This window comes from Eriocheir sinensis, unplaced genomic scaffold (assembly GCF_024679095.1).
Source record: "Eriocheir sinensis breed Jianghai 21 unplaced genomic scaffold, ASM2467909v1 Scaffold1080, whole genome shotgun sequence".
NCBI classification, from domain to species: Eukaryota; Metazoa; Arthropoda; class Malacostraca; order Decapoda; family Varunidae; genus Eriocheir; species Eriocheir sinensis.
The window spans coordinates 93,720-111,816 of record NW_026110386.1 but is presented as its reverse complement, the minus strand read 5'-3'; the positions used below and the strand labels follow the sequence as shown (position 1 = coordinate 111,816).

Genomic DNA, 18,097 nt, shown 5'->3' with positions numbered 1-18,097 from the left:
ACACACAAACACACGTACTTCCCACAAACACAAACACACGTACCCCCCCCACACAAATAGAACAAGAAGAAATCACAATTTGAAGATAAGTGGTAAAAGATTATCGTCGCACGAAGCTAAACACTTCTTCAATCGAGTTGTTAATGTTTGGAACTCTCTTCCCTGTGATGTCGTTGATAGTACAACAGTTACGGCCTTCAAGAATAGATTAGACAAATATTTTGAATCCAACCAGCAACTAAGATATTACTCATTGTCGTAATAACGTTAAGTTTTTTCGAATACTGGTGTCTTTGTCCGCTTTAATCGCCCGGTTAGTGGTAGCAGCAATGGTAGTTCTTTCCTCTTTCCTACATAAATTCCATGCAGTTTTTCCATGCTGCATGGTTCTTTTTCCTTTCCTGCCAGCTTTGGCTGGAGAGATGGGGGGGTGGGGAGGAGCCTTCACCTTTGCCTTCCTTCATCTTCCACCTTTGATTAGATAGTTAGTGTAGCTTGTCACAAACAGCCTCGTAAGGACCAGCAGTTCTGCTGTTGTTTGTTCTTCCTTTGTGTTTCTTTGTGTTCCTTCTCCTCCTTTTTCTCCCTCTCGCTAGCTCCCCTTTCTTGACCTCTACCTCGTCGTCTTTTTCCCTTGCTATTTTATCCTCCTCCTCCTCCTCCTCCTCACGCGTGGGTCAGTGAAATGGGTAATTGGGTATGCCTGGGAAAGGTAAGCTGCGTGTCACAATCGGTCCTGTGTCGCCGGCTGAGGGGGTCTGCTGTTACCTGCGCGGGGTCACGGGCCAAGGGGACGGAGGAGCGCGCCGGGGTAATGCGTAGGTTATCGTGTGACCTCCCACCCCCCCTTCACTCCTCTTCCCACCATCATCTTTGCCTTATACAGTGTTGCGTCCTGGTGTTTTTTCTTGTGAGTGCTTCATATATTGTTTTAAATGAGGGTTTGATAGTTTTATGCGTGTGTGTGTGTGGGGGGGGGGGGAGAGGTGTTAGTGGTTGAATGTAGGGAAGTAAGCCAGCCATGTATTAGCACAGGTGTGAAGGGGTATACAGTAAGGCTAGGTTAGGAAGGTTAGGTTAGGTTAGGTGTGGGTTTTATGGTTGAGGGAAGATTGTGTGCTGATAGCGGAGACAGTAACAGGAAGAGGCAGGCAGATGTAGAAAAAGTCACCCAACCAGCCAGGTATTAGTACGGGTGTGAAGGGGATATACATGAAGGTTAGGTTAGGTTAGGTGTAGGGGAGGCAGGCAGAGGTAGAAGAGTCACCCAACCAGTCAGGTATTAGTACAGGTGTGAATGGGGTTTAAGGGCCATATTCTTAAACGTAAAAGAACATAAGAACGTCAGGAGTCTGCGAGAGGCCGGTTGGTTTATACAAGGCAGCTCCTGTAAGTCTAATCCCACCTTACCTCACTATCCATGTTAGATCGTTAAGTGGTTTGTTGTTTGTTTGTTAATGGGTAGTCAAACAGCTGTATTACCGTCAGTTAGGTAGGTTAGTTAAATAGATAGTTTGATAGTTAGTTAAGCAGTTAGAGTCAGTTAGTTAATTTTACTATATTCTGTATTTATTTATTTATATTATTTTTTTTATTTTTTTGTTATTTTTTTTTCCTTTTCTTTCTTTCTTTTCTTTTTTCTATTTGTTTTCTTTTTCTTTTCTTTTTCTTTCTTTTTTCCTTTGTGTTTTCTCGGTGTTGGTTTTCTTTTTTGATGTTCTTTTTTGGTGTTCTTTTTTCCTATCATCCTTTTGTTGATGTTCGTTGGTCTGGGTGAGCCGCTTTCCTCCCAGAAGAGACCCACCCATAATTTTGGTGATGTTGTTTGGGACCGAAAGGTGGATGATGCTTCTTTGTATTTCTCTTTTCTTGTTGTTGTTGATTTATTTCTGTTGCTTTTCTTTTTCGATGTTTTTCTGTTCTTTTTCCATTTTTTTTGGTGTTCTTTTCTATATCATTCCTTGTTGATGTTCTTTGGTCTGGGTGAGCCGCTTTCTCCCCAGAAGAGACCCACCCATAATTTTGGTGATGTTAGTCAGGGCCGGAAGGTGGATGATGTTTGTTATATTTTTCTTTCCTTGATATGTTTTTCTTTATGTTTTTTTTTATTTCATTTATTCATATCATCCTTTGGTTGATGTTCTTTGGTCTGGATGAGCCGCTTTCTCCCCAGAAGAGACCCATCAATAATTTTGGAGATGTTATGGCCTAAAGGTGGATGATCTTTTTGTTTCTTTTCTTGATGTTTCGTTTCTGTATTTTCCATTTTTCTGGTGTTCCTTTTTATTTTCCTTTTCTTTGGTGTTCCCATCGCGTGGATTGTCTACGACAGTATAACGAGCACCACAAGCCCGGGTTTGTTTAGAGTTTGCTCTCCTAGGCAGATTGCCTACCACGGCTGACGACCTCCACCTGCCCGGGTTTATTGTTCGGAGTTTGCTCTCCTAGGCAGATTGCCTACCACGGCTGACGACCTCCACCTGGCCGGGTTTTTTGTTTTGAGTTTGCTCTCCTAGGCAGATTGCCTACCACGGCTGACGACCTCCACCTGCCCGGGTTTATTGTTCGGAGTTTGCTCTCCTAGGCAGATTGCCTACCACGGCTGACGACCTCCACCTGCCCGGGTTTATTGTTCGGAGTTTGCTCTCCTAGGTGAACTGCCTACCACGGCTGACGACCTCCACCTGGCCGGGTTTATTGTTCGGAGTTTGCTCTCCTAGGTGAACTGCCTACCACGGCTGACGACCTCCACCTGCCCGGGTTTGTTGTTCAGGTTTGCTCTCCTAGGTGAACTGCCTACCACGGCTGACGACCTCCACCTGGCCGGGTTTATTGTTCGGAGTTTGCTCTCCTAGGTGAACTGCCTACCACGGCTGACGACCTCCACCTGCCCGGGTTTGTTGTTCGGAGTTTGCTCTCCTAGGTGAACTGCCTACCACGGCTAACGAGCCCCACCTGCCCGGGTTTGTTGTTCGGAGTTTGCTCTCCTAGGTGAATTGCCTACCACGGCTAACGAGCCCCACCTGCCCGGGTTTGTTTAGAGTTTGCTCTCCTAGGTGAACTGCCTACCACGGCTAACGAGCCTCACCTGCCCGGGTTTGTTTAGAGTTTGCTCTCCTAGGTGAATTACCTCCCACGGCTAACGACCTCCACCTGCCCGGGTTTGTTTAGAGTTTGCTCTCCTAGGTGAATTACCTCCCACGGCTAACGACCTCCACCTGCCCGGGTTTGTTTAGAGTTTGCTCTCCTAGGTGAACTGCCTACCACGGCTAACGACCTCCACCTGCCCGGGTTTGTTTAGAGTTTGCTCTCCTAGGTGAATTGCCTCCCACGGCTAATGACCTCCACCTGCCCGGGTTTGTTTAGAGTTTGCTCTCCTAGGTGAACTGCCTACCACGGCTAACGAGCCTCACCTGCCCGGGTTTGTTTAGAGTTTGCTCTCCTAGGTGAATTGCCTCCCACGGCTAACGACCTCCACCTGCCCGGGTTTATTGTTCGGAGTTTGCTCTCCTAGGTGAATTGCCTCCCACGGCTAACGACCTCCACCTGCCCGGGTTTGTTTAGAGTTGGCTCTCCTAGGTGAATTGCCTCCCACGGCTAACGACCTCCACCTGCCCGGGTTTATTGTTCGGAGTTTGCTCTCCTAGGTGAATTGCCTCCCACTGCTAACGACCTCCACCTGCCCGGGTTTGTATAGAGTTTGCTCTCCTAGGTGAATTGCCTCCCACGGCTAACGAGCCTCACCTGCCCGGGTTTGTTTAGAGTTTGCTCTCCTAGGCAGATTGCCTACCACGGCTAACGAGCTCCACCTGCCCGGGTTTATTGTTCGGAGTTTGCTCTCCTAGGCAGACTGCCTACCACGGCTAACGAGCTTCACCTGCCCGGGTTTGTAGCCGGAAGATCTCCGGCACCTCCGTCGGGGCCCCGAGGGACGCCGAGGAGCCCTGCCTGGAGCCCTCCAGTCCTGCCATGCTCGCCAGGGAGACCTTGGGCTCGCTGGCGCTCCACACCCCCGCCGAGGCGAGGATGCAAGAACTCGCTTCTTAAAACTACCAGACTGGATTATAAAATTAATGATAATTACTGTGAAGGCGCCGGTCACCGCGTTTATCGGTTCAGGGATGGAAGACCGACGGGCCTGGGAAACGCGCACAAGCATCCAAAGGAGTCCTCGCGACGGCTTGCGACGCAGCATCCGTTTCCCTTTTTCTTTCTCATTCCATTTTTTCTTTTTTATTATATTTTCCTTCTCTGATTGATTGATTGATTGATTTTACTTGGTAGGAATCTGTTCACCAATTAACATCATTCAGGTATACATTGCACCAAGGATAGTATAAGAGTAGAGGATGGATGAACAATGCGGTACATATCGCGATGAAGTGTGTGGCGATATGCCTCTGTTAGATGGCAGCACCGGCGGTTCCTTGCTCAGTCTACTCCAAGGTAGAGGATGGATGAACAGCGGGAGACACTTGGAGGTTGCGCCAGTGCTCCTAGTTTAAGACATATGTAAATATTAATATACTGTCATTAATAACAATCCCATGATTTACAAATTTCTGTGTTCTGCGAAACACTGCAAAATATATTAATATCCATCTTTTACCATATAATCATAATCTGCATTTAATTTGTTACTCAAATTATGTAAGAACAGTTTTTACTAACTTTGTGAAATGTCTTAGTTCATATTTCTAGTAATAGTAAGAAACATTCATAATCTGCCCTTATACATTGTTGTTATGTAGCAGTGGTTCCCAAACTTACTGTGCTCGTTGCCCATTTTTCATACAATATACTTGTCCATGGCCCACCACCCACCTCCAAGGATAACCAATGGCCATAATGATTGTCCACAGGCCTCAACCTTTTACACTCAAGCAGATCATGTCATTTTACTAAATATGTTCTAGAAATTAACAAAGATGCTGTAATTTGCCTTTGGTGAGTACATATCCTCAGATTATGGTCCCTTACATAGCACCAATTTTGAGAACCACTGTTATTTTGCTGTCCCATACCTGCATAGCTGTACATGTACTGCTAAATGTCTTAAAATCTGGCTGTCCAGCTTACCAGTATTCAACATAGACCTATAACATTCGCATATATATGAAACTTCATGTAATTATTTTGTCTAATTTTCTTTCAAGTTAGTGGTTATTTTTTTATTATTTTTTTTACTATATATAGGCATGTATGTGTTGACCACGCTTGCTTTTTACTCTCATAGGTTACATAGTATTAATTCTTTCATTTCCATTCTTTCTTTTATTTTGTGCAACTTACCAGTATTCAACATTAACCTATAACATTTGTATTATATGAAACTTAGGAAATAAGACCATGTATTTCTTTTTTATACTTTTCTTTCGTTATTATTTTTTTAACAGTATATAGGCATTTATGTCATGACCATGTTTGCTTGTTTACTCATAGAATGGATAGTATTACTTCTTTGATTTTTTCTATTATATTTTATTTAAGTACTGAATGATATGTCTTGCCATTTATTTGTTTTCACATTGTAATCATTGTTTAAGAAGATATTAATAAAATTATATACATGACACTTACTTTAATTAACATAAGATTTATAAATGTGGGTGCGTTGAAGTGTCAGGAGGGCTAATAAACAAGGCATACAAAATACTGAAGTCTACCATAAATCATAAAACGTTTTCTATAAACATATCCACGTCCGCCTCCAAGTGTCTCCCGCTGTTCATCCATCCTCTACTCTTATACTATCCTTGCATTGCACCCACACACCTGCGGAGAGAAAACACCAGTGAGAGTGCTGACGCTCACGAGGACGGCCCGCTAGAGTTTCCTAACATTCGCATCGGGGCCCAATTCTCTTAAGTCGTCTGTCTCTTTATTTTTATCTTCTCTACTTCATTCTATTTCTAACTTTCTTTCATCCTTGCTCTCCATCTATGAATTTATTTTTATCTCTCTCTCTCTCTCTCTCTCTCTCTCTCTCTCTCTCTCTCTCTCTCTCTCTCTCTCTCTCTCTCTCTCTCTCTCTCTCTCTCACACACACACACACACACACACACACACAGCTTTCGTAGGCGTTGTTGGTATTGCCAGGGGTAGTTTAATGACCCTGGTGGTAGTCTGACCTCCTATCTGTACTATGGACCTAAAAAAAACACTCATGAGAATCCGACTGATCTCCTTTGACCCCTGTGAAAAAAGTTGGTATGAGAGACAGAAGCGTCTGAGAATACCGGCCTAGGAGTTGTCATGTATAAGTCGAGTGTCCTCTTGTTGGGTTAAGGATATGCACTGTTAATTATTTGTTCATTTATTGGCATCACAGGAGGCGGCTCAAAGACAAAACAAAACACACTCACTAAAAAAACACCAACCACTTCTCCCACAATCAGAAAACACTCACCATCATGTGTTTTTTTCTTTTTTTTTCTCTCTCTCATTTATGTATTTATTTTCGCATCATAGCAGGCAAACATTAACACACAGCACACACACAAAAACATAACCACTTCTCCCACTATCAGAAAACAGTCACCATAATATGCTTTTTCTATTTTTTTCTCTCCCATTTATCTGTTTATTTTCGCATCATAAGAAGCAGCTCAAAGGTAAAACAATGCCACACAAAAAAGTATGTGCACCACTTCTCCTAACACAAACAAACGAAAAAAATAGCTTCCATCAAGTGCTTTTTCTCTTTTTTTCTCTCCCATTTATCTAATTATTCTCGCATCACGGGAGGCAGCTCAAGGGTAACACAATAACACCCCAAAAAACTAAACCACTTCTCCCACAATCAGAAAGCACTCACCATCATGTGCTTTTCTCATTTTTTTCTCTCCCATTTATCTGTTTGTTTTCGCATCATAGGAAGCAGCTCAAAGGTAAAACAATAACACACAAAAGAGTCTGTGCACCACTTCTCCTAACACAAACAAACGAAAAAAATAGCTGCCATCAAATGCGTTTTCTCTTTTTTCTTTTCTTTCATTGATTTTTCACATCATAGGAGTTTCATTTGATGATGAAAGTTCGGCATGCAGCTTTTTATTTATTTATATTGCCATTGTGCGGAACTTATTCTATGAGTGTGTCGGAAAAATGACTGAACGGGTAAATGTTATGAAAGAGATGGGGAAGCAAAATGGGGTCCAATCCTTATGAGAAGAAAGTTTTATCTACGAATTATTGGGTCTGGATTAAAGTCTTCCTCCACCTCTTCCGCTGCTTCCTCCTCTTCCTCCTTTTCTTCCTCCACTTACAAACGTGCTGTATGTTTACGAAAGTGCGTCGCCTTCTCTGGCGACGGCCGCGGCGACGCTGCAGTCGCCGCAGCCGTGAAATAGCTCGCAGAGGGTTTAGGGTCGGGGAACATAGTTAAACTACTCCAACCGAACTTTACGACCTACTAACGTGGGGTCTGCACCCCCTCGACCGCCCCTTCTAACCAGCCCCCTTGACTCCCCACAGGTATATGTGACTTATGTCTGCGAGGAGGTATTTCTCGCAACACCGGCGGCAGCGTCGCCGCGCCCGTCGCCAGAGGAGGCGACACGCTTTCGTAAACATTATCCCCTATTTTCAGGAGTAAAAAAAAGTCCTTGAATTGGATTTCCAAAGCGTTTCCGTGACTGTTGAAGGTTTGTAGAAAAGATATATGAAGAGATACTGATGTTTCATAAAGTAGGTAATGAGATACTGGCACGGACCTAAAACGAATCTTAACCCATTTCGGCGCCCGAGCTCACATATTTGACACGGTCTTCGTATGAGTTTTCGGTATTTCCAGGAGTATTTTAATGGTCCTAGTAGTAGTTTGATTCTTCTTCTGTACCATGAACCTGAAAACACTCTCATGAGAACCCAATTGATCCCCTTTTTGGCCTTTGGAAATAGTTGGTGTGAGGCGGAAGTGTCTGCCAATACTAACCAAGGAGTCTGCAACAGGCCGGTGGGCGTATACAAGGCAGCTCCCGTGAACCTGACCCACCTAACGTCACTGTTCAATCTGATCTTCATAATCTTCACCCATTACTAGTCCACTGCAGCATAGAGCCCTTTCCCAACGTCCTCCACCTCTCCTAACCCCACCTAACTTAACCTAACCCCACTCTGACCTTCATAATCTTCACCCATTACTAGTCCACTGCAGCATAGAGGCCTTTCCCAACGTCCTCCACCTATCTAACCCCACCTAACCTAACCTAACCCCACTCTGACCTTCATAATCCTCAGTCATGACTAGTCCACTGCAGCATAGAGGCCTTTCCCAACGTCCTCCACCCTTCCCTGTTATTATACTCCATCGTGGTTTGGCAAATACTCAAACTTCATCTAATCTTCATCTTAAGGCCTTGTTAGTCCAATACAAAACAAAGGCCTTTCCCAGCGTCCTCCACCTTTCTATGTTAGGTGTTAGACCTCTTCATCCTGCTCTGGCAAATGCTTTAACTTTAGGGATTGACACTGTAAACTTCATATCGTCAGTCTATGGCAGAGGTCTTTCTCAATGGTCCATCTCTATTCCTTCACCTTTCTCTGATTGATGTTAGATTACGCCATCCTGCTCCGGCAAATGCTCTAACTTAAGTGACTGCAATACTCTAATATTCACCATCGTAAGTTATTATTAGTCTATTACAAAGGCCTTTCCCAGTTGTCTGTTCCTCTACCTTTCTCTGTTTGATGTTAGTGTACTCCATCCTGCTCCGGCCAATGATCTAATGTAATCTCTCCACCTGCTCGCCCTCTGCCCGCCCTGACTTGTACATGTTCTGGGTCGTCACTGTTGCGTTGGCTGTCCTCCTGATGTCAGTTCTCCGCGTGCTGTGTCCCGCCGAGTCCATTTCTCGTTCTTGTTTGTTGTTAGATTATCTTTATTTTTTGTTTGTTACCTAATCCATGATGCTCTATCTGTCTGTCTGTCTGTCCGTCTCTCTCTCTCTCTCTCTCTCTCTCTCTCTCTCTCTCTCTCTCTCTCTCTCTCTCTCTCTCTCTCTCTCTCTCTCTCTCTCTCTCTCTCTCTCTCTCTCTCTCCCCATCCTCCTCCTGCCCATACATACATACATACACACACATACATACATTCACTCACACACAAACAAACATATTCTCACAGTAGTTCCTCGCAGACATGCCCATTATGAATTCAGTCGCCACGAGGACAACAAGGAAGCGCCTAATCTACTCTCTCAGTAAGGTGAACGGCCTCGAGCTCTTGTCACCCCAGCGGCAGAGTGTTGAGCTCGTCCCGCACTGGGCTGGCGTGGCGGCGAGGGCGGGTCTAAAGGCTCTGATAAGGCTTTAGTAGAGATTGTGTTATTATTTCCGTGAGTTGTTTTATGAGCCGAGTGATAGTGTGACAAAGCTTCTACACCGGGGATGCCACAATATTGTATTTTATCATGTTTTTAGTAAGTTTTAAACATGAGAATCCTTCCGAATGATGAACAAGTGAAGTCGTATAAAAGAATATATTATATAATATTGGTTTAAGCCACTTTTAAACATTAGATATCTTCCAATTGATTACTAATGAGGCATATTTTTGTGTTTCTTCCATGGTTTTAGTCATGGACTTCCAAATGATAAACAAGTGAAGTCGTATTAAAGAAGCTGTATTTTTGTATCGCTGTAGTAATTTTTAAGCTTGACTGGCCTTTGAAATGGACCTAGAGCCAACGAGTAAGTCAAGTAAGCGAAGTGGGAAAGAAAGAAAAAGAAAAGTTCCAAGGCCTTCAAAATAGTTTACTATGGAAGTCAAGTGAAAGAAGCGGTGTTGTTTTTCATTGTTTCAGTCATATGTAAGCATGATAGACCTTACAAATGGACCCAGAAGTCACCGCCAGAACTGAAGTCAGCCTCGAGAAAAGGAAGGAGGAAAGCAAGTTCAGTGCTCCACCAACATCCTTCTCATGGTGGTGAGGGGCGTGGCGCGTCACACCAACAGCCTCAAGTATGCCATGAGGGCGGCGGAGGGGAGGAAGGGGGAGGCAGGGGAGCGGAAGGCAGGGGAGGGGAAGGTAGGAAAGGCAGGGGAGGGCAGCAACCATGTGTGTGTGTGTGTGTGTGTGTGTGTGTGTGTGTGCTGGGGTCTGTCACTGTTTACCGACGCATATAATAGCGTAGGGTGACCACCGATGTGTGTAGGCGTGGGGGGGATTTAGGCTATTTCCGGGCGGGTTAGCAAAAGGTTAATCAGAATGTGCCACCGACAAACTAACAACTCACACCTTTCAACCTCATATTCCTCTTTGTTTTCACTTTCACCCGTCGATATGTGTGTGGGACGTTTAATTTCTTTGGTGAGAGGTTGATATAAAAGTTCGCCAAAATGTGCTACTGGCTAACTAACCTGACCTAACCTAGCCTAACCTAACATAACCTAACCTGACCTAACCTAACCTTTACGCCTTCAAACCTCATATTCCTCTTTATCCTCACCTTCACGCGTCATACTCCTAATAATATTATATCTAACACCTCCATCCACCATATTTCTCTTCTTTTTTAACACTTATATACTCACACATTTCGTCGCTCACACACCCACATTTGATAAGACTTTCGAAGAGGTTGTGGTGTTAGTAGTATTTCTATGGGTAGATTTATGAGCCTAGTGATAGCATGAAAAGGCTTCCATATTATCAAACATTTAGGCGCTCACACACCCACATTTTGTAAGGCTTTCGTAGAGGTTGTTGTGTTAGTATTTCCACGAGTAAAGAGCCTACTTATAATTTGATAGGCCTTCTGCACCATGAACGTGAAAAAACACTCATCAGAACCCGACTAACCTCCTTTGTGGCCTTGGGAAATATTGATTGTGTGAGGCGAAAGCGTTTGGTAAAGGTTGTAGGCATTTCCATGGGTAGTTTTATGGGCTTAGTGATAGTATGACAAGGCTTCCGCACCATGAACGTGAAAAACACTCATGAAAACCCGACTAATCTACTTTCTGGCTTCGGGAAGTTTGTTGCAGCTGAGAATACACGCCTCAAACATCAATAACCACGTGACCCAGCAATCCACGGCAGCCAGAGGGGAGTGAATGCGTCAGTGTGTCAGTAAAAGAATCCAGTGCAACCGTCGCCAGGCTGATCCGACACCCACGACGGATCAAGTGTTTACAAATACTAGTTCGTGCCGAGCAGTGAACCTTCCCGGCCTGACTCACCACAATGCTAACACGCTGAAGCTGTTGATCGGCGGCGCACGCACGAACACTTGCAACGAGGAGGGAAACGGGGCGGAGGGCAAGCTAAGAGAGACATGAAGGGAAGGAAGGAGGGAGAAGGGGAAGGGAAATTAAGAAGGGAGGGAGGAAGGAGGGAGAGAGGTGAAAGGAACACTCTTGCACTAGGAAGGAAAACGCAACGGAGGACAAGCTAATAGGCAAATGAAGGGTTAGGAAAGGAAGGTTTGAGGGGAAGGGAAGGCAGGGGGGGAGGAGGGATGGTAAAAGAAAGGAAGGAGGGAGAGAAATGGACTTGAAAGGAAGATTAGAGGGAAGGAAGGGGAAAGAAGGAAGGGAAGGAAGGGAAAGAAGGAGAAAGAGGAAGGGACGGGGAAGGAAGAGTAGAGGGGAAGGGAAGGGGACGGAAGGAGGGAGAGGAAAGGACGGGGAAGGAGCGGTAAGTAAGGAGGAAAAGGAGAAAGAGGAATGAACGGGGAGAAAGGGAGGAGGAGAGAGAAAGGAGGGAAAGGGAGGAGAGGCACGTCAAGGAAGAGGAAAGGAGAGTAGTAAGTAAGAAGGGGAAGAGACAGAGGAAGGAGGAGGAGAAGGAGAGAAAAACGAAGAAACGGGGAAAGAAGGGAGGGGAAGAGACATGTAGGGATGGAGAGAAAAGAAACATGGAAACATGAAAATGCAGGCAACAGAAAGCCTGTTGGCTCATTACGAGGTTGCCCGCTTTGGTGATTTAATCAGCTCGACAGCCACTTGGGGCCTGGGGAGCAGATGAAAGCACCTCGACATTGAGGAGCAGATGAAAAGCAATTCGATATTGAGGAGCAGATGAAAGCACCTCAGTATTAGGATCACTCCTGACGCAGCGAAGTGACGGTCGATTCTATATTTGAAGGAGTTGATGGTATTCGCATTTACTACTTCTGAAGGAAGATTGTTCCAGTGACGAATGACTCGGTTTGAAAAGAAACTCCTTCCGATGTCTGTGTTACATCGACTCGACTGAATGGGTAAGCCGTTATTTCTAGTTCTTAGGTTGGTTTGCAGTTCAAAGAATTTGGAGTAATCGACGTTACTGAAGTTTTTCAGATACTTGAAGACTTGAATCATATCCCCTCGTAAGCGTCTTTTCTCCATTGTAAAGAGATTGAGTCGCTTGAGTCGTTCCTCGTACGGTTGAGCCCTTAAGGTTGGAATCATCTTTGTGGCGCGTCGTTGAATCCTTTCCAATAAATCAATGTCCTTTCTGTAATTAGGAGACCAGAACTGTACTGCATACTCGAGGTGCGGTGTTACCTTGGAATTATACAAGGCTATCATCACGTCTGGCGGTTTACACTCGAAGTTCCTCGCTATGAACCCGAGCATAGTGTTGGCTTTGTTGTAGGGTTTTTTACAGTGATTCTCGTGTTTCAGGTCAATGCTGATAGTGACTCCAAGATCCTTTTCCTTCTGCATCGCCTGCAGAGGTCTCCCATTCATGATGTATGTGTGGTTACTATTTCTGGACCCAATGTGCATGACTTTGCATTTGTCAACATTAAAGGACATTTGCCATTTTTCTGACCATTCGACAATGTGATTGAGATCTTTCTGAATGATTTTGCAGTTGGTCTTTGTGAGGGCCTTTCCACCCACCTTGGTGTCATCAGCAAATTTCGATATTGTTGATTTCAATCCTGATTCGAGGTCGTTGATATATATGATGAAGAGAATGGGTCCCAGCACTGACCCTTGAGGCACTCCACTAGTGACTGGAAGCCAATCGGAAGGCTGTCCGTTTAGTAGTACTCGTTGTTTTCTGTCGTTGTCAATCTCTTATCCACGCGATCAGATTGGCTCCAATGCCCGCCGAGTGCAGTTTCTTAAGGAGTCGCTCTTGCGGTACCTTGTCGAAGGCTTTCTGAAAGTCCAGTTATATAACATCACTGGGGATGTGGGCATCCCAGTTCTTATATATACCTTGGAAGAAGTCTAATAAATTCGTTAGGCATGAGCGCTTGTTTCTGAAGCCATGCTGGGTGTCGGTGATTACATTATTGTCTTCTAAAAACTTGACAAGTTTGTTTCTAATAATATTTTCGAGTATTTTTCCTGCCACTGATGTCAAACTTATGGGTCTGTAGTTTAATACAACGCTTTTGCCTCCTTTTTTGAAAATCGGTCTTACGTTTGCCATCTTCCAGTCTTCCGAGACCTTGTCCAGTTGAACAGACTGGTTGAATATGTTAGTGAGTGGCTGAAGTATTTGTTGTTTAAGCTCTTTTGATAACCGTGGTGACAAACCGTCGGGTCCCGTTGACTTGTTCGTGTCGAGTTTGTCCAAATACTTTTTAACTTCTTGGTCGCATATTGTGTCAATTTCCAGAGGCGTGATCTCACTCGGCGGGTCAGAGCTCTCGGGAATGGTTTCGATGTCCTCGACTGTGAATACGGATGCAAAGTTACCGTTAAGGATTCTGGCCATCTGTTTACTGTCCTGAGTTACAGATCCAGTCTCATATGTTAGGGGACCAATATTGGATTTTACTTTCTTTTTCGATCTGATGTATGTGAAGAATTTTTTTGAGATGGGAAGGAGAGAAAGGAAGGAACGAGGAAAGAAGGGAAGAGACAGGGAAGGAGGGAAAAGAATGGATGGGAAGGAGAGAAAGGAAGGAACGAGGAAAGAAGGGAAGAGACAGGGAAGGAGGGAAAAGAATGGATGGGAAGGAGAGAAAGGAAGGAACGAGGAAAGAAGGGAAGAGACAGGGAAGGAGGGAAAAGAATGGATGGGAAGGAGAGAAAGGAAGGAACGAGGAAAGAAGGGAAGAGACAGGGAAGGAGGGAAAAGAATGGATGGGAAGGAGAGAAAGGAAGGAACGAGGAAAGAAGGGAAGAGACAGGGAAGGAGGGAAAAGAATGGATGGGAAGGAGGAAAGGGAAGGAAGAGGGAAGGAAGACATGCAGGGAAGGAGGAAAAGAAGGATGGGAAGGAGGAAGAAGTAGAAGGGAAGAGGAAAGAAGGGAAGAGATAGAGGAAAGGCAGAACACACTTGCAGGCCGCGTGTTCCCTCGAGGTGCTCAACAGAGGGGAGAGAAAATGAAAACAGCGGACTAGGAAGTGGGCGAAAGACTTGTTACACCACGACTAGAAAAGATGTGATTTGCATTTCAACGAGTGAGGGGATGGAATCAGAGAGCGCGGATATGGGCACGATGACACGCTTGTTGGGAAAGGAAGGGAACGCAAGGACTGTAGGAGGATGAGAAATGGCTGACAATATTAGGGAAGGGAAGGGAAAGAGTTAGAGGAATGGACGGGGAGGAAAAGGGACGCGGGGAGACGGAAGGGGAAGGATTTGGAAGGGGTAAAAGGAGACGGGACAGGGTAGGAAGGAGGGAAGAGTAGGTAAGGAAAGAAAGGAAGGAGAAGGAAAGGAAGGTTGAAGGGATTGGTATGGAAAGGACGAGGAAGAAAGGAGGGAAGGAAGGATTGAGGGATGGCGAATGATGAAGGTGAAGGAGAGGACAGAGGGAAGGAAGGGAGGGAGATGAAAAAGAGGAGAAACAGATAGATAGAGGGAAGGGGAGAGAGAGAGAGAGAGAGGGAGGGACTTGTACAAAAGGGAGGGAATATTAAAAAAAAATATAATAGCAACTGAAAGAAGATGAATAAGCAGAGAATGAATGGCTGATAGATTTACTGAGAGAGAGAGGGAGGAGGGGGAAAGAGAGAGAAGGAAGGGAAAGAGGGAGAGAGAGAGGAAGGGGCATTTAAAGAAGGGAGGGAATGCGAGAATGACTTTAAGGAGGAACACAAAGGAACACAAAGGAAGAGTAAACAACAGCAGACCTGCTGGTCCTTACGAGGCTGTTTGTGACAAACTACACTAACTATCTGATCAAAGGTGGAAGATGAAGGACGGCAAAGGCGAAGGCTCCTCCCCACCCCCTATCCCTCCAGCCAAAGCTGGCAGGAAAGAAAAAAGAACCATGCAGCATGGAAAAACTGCATGGAATTTATGTAGGAAAGAGGAAAGAACTACCATTACTGCTACCACTAACCGGGCGATAAAAGCGGACAAGGACACCAGTATTCGAAAGAACGTAACGTTATTACGACAATGAGTAATATCTTAGTTGCTGGTTGGATTCAAAATACTTGTCTAATCTATTCTTGAAGACCGTAACTGTTGTACTATCAACGACATCACAGGGTAGAGAGTTCCAAACATTAACAACTCGATTGAAGAATAAATGTTTAGCCTCGTGCGACGAGAATCTTTTTCCACTTATCCTCAAATTGTGATTTCTTCTTGTTCTATTTGATCGATCAATTGTAAAGTAATCTTCCGCATTAATATCACTGAATCCTTTAAACATTTTAAACACTTCTATTAGATCGCCTCGCATTCTTCGTTTTGATAGGCTGAATACATTTACTTCTTTAAGTCTTTGTTCATATGATAAATTTCTCAACCTAGGAATCATCTTTGTTACCCTTCGTTGAACCCGTTCCAACTTTTCTATGTCTTTTCTGTAATAAAGGGACCAAAACTGTACACCGTACTCTAGATGGGGTCGAACCAATGAATTATACAGTTTTAATATTACTTTTTCAGATTTATTATTAAAGACTCTTCGTATGAAGCCAACCAATTTGTTTGCGGTTTTAACTACCTCTGAACAATGCTGACTGGGCTTTAAATCGCTTGATATAGTGATTCCAAGATCCTTTTCTTTACTTACTGCAGAAAGTTGTTGGCCATTCATTACGTACCGAACGCGATTGTTATTTTTTCCGATGTGCAACACTTTACATTTGTCAACGTTAAATTTAATTTGCCATTGATTGGCCCAACGTGCAAGTCGATCTAGATCTGATTGTAAAGCTTCTTCGTCGAGTGTCGCAATTACTTTATTTGCAATTTTTGTGTCATCAGCAAATTTTGATACTTTGCAAGTGAGCCCATCATCAATATCATTAACATAAATTAAGAAGAGCATGGGGCCAAGCACTGATCCTTGAGGTACGCCGCTTCTGACGTCGAGCCAGTTAGATGTAACACCGTTTAGAACTACTCTCTGTTTCCGCTCAGAGAGCCAGTCAACAAGCCAATTGTGAATGTTACCCGAGATACCGTGCGCCAATAGTTTGCTGAGCAATCGTTGGTGGGGGACCTTATCAAATGCCTTTTGAAAATCCAGATATATGATATCTACTGATCTGCTTTCATCGAACACCTAAAAAATATAATGAAAAAAATCAAGTAAGTTAGTCAAACACGAACGCTTACTACGGAAGCCATGTTGCGAATTATTTATTATCTTATTTTCTTCGAGGAATTTCACCATATTGTCGCGAATGATAGTCTCCATTAACTTACAAACAATAGATGTCAGGCTAATTGGTCGATAGTTTCCTGGATGAGACTTGTCCCCCTTTTTGAAAATTGGTGTGACATTTGCTAGTTTCCAATCCGACGGAAAAGAGAAAGAGGAGGAGGAAGAAGAGGAGAAATTATTTATATAATTAATGAAAAGAGAGAGGAGGGGAAGAGGAAGAGAGAAAGGGAAAAGGCATGTAAAGAAGGGAGGAATGCAGGAATGACTTAAGGAGGAATAGGAATAAGAGTATGAATTTCTGATAAAATTACTGAAAGGAAGGAGAGAGAGAGCGAGAGAGAGAGAGAGAGAGAGAGAGAGAGAGAGAGAGAGAGAGAGACTATGCGTGTTAATAGAACAAACCTCGCCGGTCTGAGACTATTGGATGATTAAGGGTGTGAGTGTGAGTCTGGGCGGGGAGGGGACGGATAGTGGGTGGGGGTGGGTGTACGGGTGGCGCGAGGGAGGAAAGGTCGAGGATGAGGAACCGTGGGTGGTGGTGGTGAGGCATGAGTGGGCGAGGCAGGAGCGGTGAATGGGGGCAATGTGTTGGATAGAATGACCCGAGGAGGAGTCACCCTGAAGAACAGGAATGCTGATGTGTGTGTTTAGCTTAACCTTTAGTCTCAACGGACAGATAAGAGAATGTCAAATGGATATGAACGTACGCCGCCACACAGAAAGCAGAATAAAGCAGAAAAGGAAGGAGTGTACATGAACGACTTAGTTATGAGAGGGGTGGTTGGGGGACCTTTCAACCTGCCAATATATATATATATATATATATATATATATATATATATATATATATATATATATATATATATATATATATATATATATATATATATATATATATATATATATATATATATATATATATATATATATATATGTGTGTGTGTGTGTGTGTGTTTGTCAAATGGGTATGAGCTTGTATTAACGACCATCAGTAAAACACAAAAGGAAGGAATATAGGAGTAAAAAACTGAAGGATAGGAATACGGGTTTAAACTTAACCTTTCTTTAGTCAGTCAACGTACAAAGGAGGCTGAGGCAAATGAAGTGAGGAGAAGGGAAAAGAAAATAAGGAGGAAGTAGGGAGGGAAGGGAAGGGCAGCGTGGTGGATAGAACGACCCGCGGAGTTACGTTGAAGGACAGGAATGTGTGTGTTTAGCTTAACCCTTAGACAGTCAACGAGCGGAGGAGAGAATGTCAAGTGGATATAAAGTTATGAGCCTACACTGGCAAACATCAACAGGGCACGGAAGGAAGGAATATAAATAGACCAAAAACTGAAGGCTGGGAATGCGTATGTGTTTGCCCTTCAGCCGGTCAGCGCAGAGAGAAGAATGTCAAATGGATATGAACCTGCATCGCCAAAGAGTAGAATAACACAATGGAAAGAACTAGAAGTGAAAGACATAGGTGTGAAATGCTTAGTTCATAATACATTTTTGCGAACCTTCAGCCAGTCAAGTTACATATCGCCAAAGAGTAGAATAACACAATTGGAAGGACTACCAATGAAAGAC

At 44.0% G+C, this 18,097-nt stretch overlaps 2 long non-coding RNA genes across 17 annotated transcripts; one reads left to right on the top strand and one right to left on the bottom strand.

Annotated features, from left to right (window-relative positions):
• The first annotated feature begins 2,289 nt into the window (after positions 1-2,289).
• On the top strand, positions 2,290-3,838 carry LOC126989160 (uncharacterized). 13 transcript variants are annotated; one of them, XR_007742951.1, is made up of 6 exons: positions 2,290-2,434; positions 2,774-2,923; positions 2,992-3,121; positions 3,252-3,316; positions 3,447-3,514; positions 3,713-3,838. It is a non-coding gene; the product is annotated as an uncharacterized LOC126989160 (long non-coding RNA). The 13 variants fall into 13 exon arrangements; XR_007742947.1 differs by having other exon boundaries at positions 3,382-3,514; XR_007742949.1 differs by lacking the exon at positions 3,252-3,316 and having other exon boundaries at positions 3,057-3,251; positions 3,382-3,514.
• On the bottom strand, positions 2,357-3,806 carry LOC126989159 (uncharacterized). 4 transcript variants are annotated; one of them, XR_007742937.1, is made up of 6 exons: positions 3,680-3,806; positions 3,479-3,611; positions 3,024-3,153; positions 2,820-2,955; positions 2,549-2,752; positions 2,357-2,480 (listed from the first exon to the last, which is right to left on the bottom strand). It is a non-coding gene; the product is annotated as an uncharacterized LOC126989159 (long non-coding RNA). The 4 variants fall into 4 exon arrangements; XR_007742938.1 differs by having other exon boundaries at positions 3,479-3,546; XR_007742936.1 differs by lacking the exons at positions 3,024-3,153; positions 3,479-3,611 and adding an exon at positions 3,414-3,478.
• Positions 3,839-18,097: the final 14,259 nt, after the last annotated feature.